We start from the raw sequence: 7,182 nt of genomic DNA, 5'->3' as shown, positions 1-7,182 counted from the left end.
TGCAAAACAATATGGATATCATTGTGGATAGTGGATCGAGCCACACCATTCTAAAAGACAAGAATTACTTCATAAATTTAGTAATCAAAACCGCAAACATTAGCACTATAGCGGGTAGTTCGAGCCTAATAGAGGGCCATGGCCAAGCTAATGTGTTGTTATCAAATGGCACATATCTAGACATCTCTGATGCCTTATACTCACCCAGTTCTAAGAGAAACCTATTGAGTTTCAAAGACATAAGATTGAATGGTTTCCATATCGAAACTCAGGATGAAGGGAACAAAGAGTTTTTAATTATCACTAAAATGATAAATGGCCATAAACAAGTTTTTGAAACTATACCCGCCGTATCTACTGGCATTTACCATGCTAAAGTCAGTATGATTGAGGCTAATGCTGCTATCAAAGCACGGTTTTTAGATTACACTATTTGGCATGATCGCCTGGGTCATCCCGGTGCGAACATGATGCGTAAATTAGTCCAGAATTCTAAAGGGCACAGCCTTAAACAAATTTTATTTTCCCTCAGCACCTCAAGTGCACAGCTTGCTCACAAGGGAAACTGATTACCCGACCTTCAACAGTCAAAGTGTCTAAAGAGACCTTGAACTTTCTGGAAAGAATCCAAGGAGACATATGTGGACAAATTCACCCACCTTGTGGGACATTCAGATATTTCATGGTCCTCATTGACGCATCGACCCGCTGGTCGCATGTCTGTCTGCTCTCTTCTAGGAACCAGGCTTTTGCTAGGTTATTGGCCCAAATCATCAGATTACGAGCCCATTTTCCAGACTTCCCATTAAAGACTATACGTCTTGATAATGCTGGTGAATTCACTTCCCAAGCGTTTAATGAATATTGTATGTCCATGGGGGTAAGTGTTGAACATCCCGTTCCACATGTCCATACACAAAATGGATTAGCTGAATCCTTCATTAAACGAATTCAATGGGTTGCTAGACCATTACTCATGAGGTCACAACTCCCGGTCTCAGCTTGGGGACACGCAGTCTTACATGCCGCTGAACTAATACGCATACGACCATCTAGTGAGCACAAATATTCACCATCCCAATTGCTAACGGGTCATGAGCCAGACGTCTCCCATATTAAAACATTTGGGTGTTTAGTCTATGTACCCATTGCACCACCACAGAGGACTAAAATGGGACTTCAAAGGAGGATGGGAATATATGTTGGTTTTGATTCTCCCACCATCATAAAATATCTCGAGCCAACTACAGGAGATCTGTTTAAAGCCAGATATGCAGATTGCCGATTTGATGAATCGGTATATCCTAGATTAGGTGGTGAGACAGACAAGCTGGTAAAAGAACTTTCATGGAATCAAACATCCACACAATGGCAAGATCCTCGGACTCTAGAATGTGATTCAGAGGTCCAAAGAATTATACATTTACAAAAGCTAGCTAATCAATTGCCAGATTCCTTTGCTGACCCGAACAAAGTTACCAAATCGTACATACCAGCTTGTAATGCACCAGTACGAATAGATGTCCCCTCAGGGAAAAGTCAAGTTGCTACAGAGTCTAACGCACGTAAGAAACGTGGCAGACCACCAGGTTCCAAAGATAAGAATCCCCGGAAATCAAAGAAAGGTGCAATGATTGAAACCGGGATTCAAGAGAACACGGATACAGCCTCAGCTGATACTTACCCTATCGAACCATCTCAAGAGGTTTGGGACGCCAAAAGTCAAGGTTCTGAAGGGATTGATAATAATGAGATCTCAATCAATTATATCATATTCGGTTCTCTATGGAACAGAAAAGATGTCGACATCAATGAAACTTTTGCATACAAGGTAGCACTTGAGATTGCGCACACGCAAGAGGATCTAGAACCCACATCTATAATTGAGTGCACTCGTAGATCAGATTGGCTGAAATGGAAAGAAGCCATAAACGTGGAGTTGAATAGTTTAAAGAAACGGAATGTGTTTGGTCCGATCTTAAGGACACCATTCGATGTTAAACCAGTGGGAAACAAATGGGTCTTTGTGCGTAAAAGAAACGAACTCGGCAAAGTTGTTAGATACAAGGCACGTCTTGTAGCACAAGGATTCTCACAGAAACCCGGAATCGATTATGAGGAGACTTATTCTCCAGTGATGGATGCAACTACATTTCGATTCCTCATAAGTCTGGCCATAAGAGAAAACTTAGATTTGCGGTTAATGGATGTTGTAACCGCATATCTTTATGGACCACTGGACAGTGAAATCTATATGAGATTACCAGATGGTATTGAGCTCAAAGATAAGCATGCATCTCGTGATAAACACTGCATTAGGCTGAACAAATCCTTATATGGACTGAAACAAAGCGGACGTATGTGGTATAACCGGTTAAGCGAATATCTCATCAGAGAAGGCTACGAAAACGATCCGATCAGTCCATGCATCTTCATCAGAAAATATCAAAACAAAGGATTTGTAATCATAGCAGTATACGTGGATGACTTGAACATCCTTGGAACATCTGGTGAAATCGCCCAAACAGTTGAATGCTTAAAAGCAGAGTTTGAAATGAAAGACCTAGGCAAAACTAAATTCTGTTTGGGATTACAACTTGAGTACGTCAATGACGGAATCCTTGTGCATCAATTGGCATACACTGAAAAGGTACTCAAGAGATTCAATATGGACCAGGCCCACCCATTGACCAGCCCAATGGTTGTGAGGAGCCTTGGATTGGATAATGATCCATTCGGTCCAAAGAAGGACGATGAAGAAATCCTCGGTCCTGAAATGCCATACCTCAGTGCCATAGGAGCATTAATGTACTTGGCTAGTCACACTAGACCAGACATCTGCTTTGCCGTGAGCCTCTTAGCTCGCTTTAGTTCGTGTCCAACTCAAAGGCACTGGAACAGTATTAAGCACATCCTTAGATACCTTCAAGGTACTAAGGACTTGGGATTATTTTATTCTAACCATAACAAGGATGGTCTAGTTGGTTTTGCTGATGCAGGATATTTGTCAGATCCGCACTGTGCCCGGTCTCAAACCGGTTATGTTTTCACGCATGTAGGAACAGCCATATCTTGGAGATCCATGAAGCAGACTATTGCCGCTACCTCATCCAACCATGCGGAAATCTTGGCCATTCACGAAGCTAGTAGAGAGTGTGTTTGGTTGCGGTCCATGACTCAGCATATCCGATCAGATTGTGGTATGGACGAAGATAAGGAGCCTACGGTGATGTATGAAGACAATGCAGCTTGTATCGCTCAACTCAAGGACGGCTACATCAAAGGTGACTGGACGAAGCATATTCTGCCCAAATTCTTCTTCACTCATGAGCTACAGAAGGATGGTCAGGTCAAGGTTCAGCAAGTCCGATCAAGCGAAAATTCAGCCGATCTATTCACTAAATCATTACCGACTTCTACACTCCGGAAGCTCATTCATCAGATAGGAATGCGTAGACTTAGAGATCTACAGTGATGCCTAAACCAGGGGGAGTAATGCGTGTTGTACTCTTTTTCCTTCACCATGGTTTTTCCCACTGGGTTTTCCTGGTAAGGTTTTAATGAGGCAACGTTCCCCTGCGCATTATAGAGATCCCGGTTTTGTGACAGGCACGGTTACCTTGTCCAAGGGGGAGTGTTATAAACAAATGGACTTCTAGTAACCGGCCCATTAACCATCAGGTTAATGTTTCATGCCCCATTAGGGTTTCTGATACATTAGTTATGTAATATATATATACACTGCTTATGGAAATAATAAAATCAGAGTTTTTCCCTTAATAGAATATTTGTATTTGAAACAATCATTTTCAAATGCATATATTTTATTGTGTTGTGAGTATGGAAAAATTAACATAGTTTATATGAAAAAATTGCAGGATGGAGAGTGGAGACTATGAGAATGAAAAATATAATAGAGAAAATATGTCGATAAAATGGTTGATGTATTTGTAAGCTCGTTAAAATTGTTATTTCAATAAAAAAGTAACGTTAAAATTATTATTTCAATGAGTTATTATTTAAAAAATAATCATATATGGATATGTGCTCTTGTTTTTAGCCCATTTGAATATTCACTAACGTCGAGTTTTTGTACACTAGGTGCGTTTATTACTTGTGAAAGTTTTCTTAGCAATGTGTACTATTGAAGGCAGAGGAATGCCAAAGAGTATTATTAGAAAGCTAAAGCTAAACTAATGAAGAGCTAAATGGTATAAGGAGGTTATTTTATTTCCACGATATCTTCTGGTATATTTGAATTCGCCATGTGGTTTGGCCTGATATGAAGCCTATAATCTCAGACAAACTTCTCCATGTACGAATTGGATGGGTTGTCGGCAAGCTCTACTCCAACCGCGACCGCTGTCTGCAACAAAAAAGAAACACCGCTAAAGAACAAGACTTGTATGATATGAAGAAGACACATATAGTCCAAGACTCCAAGTTTACCAAGGAGATGGAAAGAGACCTCATAGCACCAGCAGCGGACAACATTTCGAAGAGAGTAACTTTCACCACCTAAGAACATGAGAGGAATATTAAATGATCTTCTGTACCGGAGGCAAAGAACTTGACCCAGGGTAGAGAAGTTGAATTGACCCATTGGATCACCACTTAATAAATCAGGCCCACGCTGAAGAACAACTGCTTCTGGCTGATAAACTTCCATAACCTTGTGGATAATAATAAGTATGCGAAAACTTGCATCGTTCAAACCATTTTTTAGTGGTGCGTTTAGAGAATAATATTCTCCTTTTCCTACCCCATATATATAGTCTGTTAATTAATTCTCCTGTTCTTGGCTGAGGAAACTCCCCACATTTGTGGAAAGAAACAGTCATTACTCGATCAGTGTCGTAAAACGCTTCTTGTACTGCATCCGCATGGTGAAAGCCAATGTCTATGTATAGAACTCGCTGTTAACCAATTTTTTTTTAAACGCCCTTAGTCATTATAGGTTTTGATATTCTGTCGCTTACATGTAATTTTGAATTCTCTTCAAATTGTTGAAAAATTTTAAATGGTGGAAGATTATTATTGGAAAAGATAATGTACAAAAAAAAGTTAAGAAAAAAATGACAGTAATATAGTTATGAATAGTGGTTAAAAATAGTTTTGTTAGTAACATTTATGTGGTTATATTGTAAAATAAATAAAGACAATAAGAATAAAATTTAAAAATAACTGAGCTAAAAATGATTTATTTTCCACGCTTGATAACTTTGTAAAAATATTTTTACTAACGACTATGCACAGAAGACGTGAAATAGTAAAAAAATTGTCATATATGAAACCGAACATGGTATATGTAACATCCTTATCCCAAGCTCCTAAGAGAGTGGGGAACCGGGTATGTTAGATCGGCCATCGAACCGTGTCCGGTAGGATATCCGATTTGGTGAGCACACAGGATCGTCAGGAAAACGCCCAGGTAACAATCAACAACACAGACTTAAGCTGATCTCTCTACTAAACCTGAAAGACAAGGGGAGAGGAGGGGTGAGTAATTGGGATTACTCAGTGAGGATGGACCTTAAGGAGGCCTACAACATCATCGAACTAGCATAAATTGGTTTTAAGAGATCTAATCCTAAAGCAAGCCCAAGCAACATATATATATATATATATATATATTTACTTATATATAGACACTTCATTCCTAACAATCAATCACACAACAATCAAGGGTAACCCTACAAGCAACTACACAAGCAACGGGTCCCTGGACTTGACAGTTACAGTGGACTGCCACGTAGGGCCCCCATGCCTCACCCGGAAAGGCAACCAGAATAATCCCATCCAATGGCTGGCCTATTACCATACCCATTAGTCAGGTCATTCTGCCAGTCACACAGACTGGTCCACAGCAATCACCAAGACAGGCTATGACACTAACGGTCACTCAGACGGCTGCTCATAGCGGTCTCACCAGAAAGCTGTATCCAGCGGTCCCTTTAGACGGCTCAATAACAGTGGATCGCTAATCCACTCCAGCGATGGCTCTAGCCGTGCCTCACACGACAGCGATAGCCAACAAACAACACTGACTCCCGCCTCCAGGAGCCAGGGGTCCTATCAGAGATCTATATGCACAATCATCCATTTCAAAGAATCATCCATTTCTTAAAGGTCCTTCCATTATTAAGATGCACTTTCGGTGATACCAATTGTAACAAAAAGTAACAATAATCAGGTTAACATCACACAATCAATATTTTAAAGTCCAATAAGTTTAGATCAAAGTTCAGGTTAATTATCTCATTCCACCAGCAATCATCAGCAGACAGGCAACATAGATCCAGGTCCTAAACAATTCTAACAGCCCTAACAAGCAGATCTAAGCCTGATCTAAGAAAAGGTCACTTAAAAGACAACCTTGCATATGTAAGAGAGGATGAAGCCACAGAGCCCTCACCTTGGCTTAGAAGGCTGAGAGACTGGAGGAAGAGGCAAAGGAGAAGGAGATCTAAGAGGAGATCCATCAGAATCAGATCCCATCTCACCCAAAGGAGAAGGAGGCGGCGCAGACATCACAGCTGGGCAAGGAAGCTTCGGCGAAGAGAGAGGCTTGGAGGATGGCGGCGGCCGCGGCAAGGAGAGAGAAAGACACGGCCAGGAGAGAGAAGGAAGAAGAAGAAAACGCAGAGAGAAAGAGGGAAGAGAGCAGCTCGGCGCAGAGAAGAGAGAAAGAGAGAAGAAAAAGGTGGCTAAGGCTGATTAGGAGCTTAATGAGAGTTTTAGAGATTTAATTAGGTATTTATATAGAGGTTAAATAGATGGGCTGGGCTTAATGGGCTCTTAGAAAGAAATTAGGAAAGGTCCAAATAAAAAGGAAATAAAAAGAAGGAAATATAGATGGTTTAATTTAATAAAACCGGAATTAGGATCTAGTAACATCCGATATTTGGTTAAAAAAAATCGAGATGTTACAGTATAAATTTAAAGTTAAGCTTGACTTTATATCGTTGAGTTACTTTGGGTATTGCAGACAAACAAAATTCGATGAAAATATAAACAATTCATTAGCATGATATATGAAGTGTCAATTTGGAGCTTAATCTTTATTCTATTACGTAAAAACAAATACAAAACACGATTCATTCACATGGGAAGATTTGAGATTGTACAAACGAATCAACATCAATTGATAATTAAAGCCATGATGAGCCACTTTAAATTACT

The 7,182-nt window shown here is 40.1% G+C and overlaps 1 pseudogene; it reads right to left on the bottom strand.

Annotated features, from left to right (window-relative positions):
* Nucleotides 1-4,030: 4,030 nt before the first annotated feature.
* On the bottom strand, nucleotides 4,031-6,531 carry LOC112087831 (annotated as a pseudogene).
* Nucleotides 6,532-7,182: the final 651 nt, after the last annotated feature.

Source organism: Eutrema salsugineum, unplaced genomic scaffold (genome assembly GCF_000478725.1).
Source record: "Eutrema salsugineum unplaced genomic scaffold, Eutsalg1_0 scaffold_16, whole genome shotgun sequence".
Taxonomy (NCBI): Eukaryota; Viridiplantae; Streptophyta; class Magnoliopsida; order Brassicales; family Brassicaceae; genus Eutrema; species Eutrema salsugineum.
Note: the sequence above shows the minus strand (reverse complement) of the source record. Positions and strands in the feature narration are given on the sequence as shown.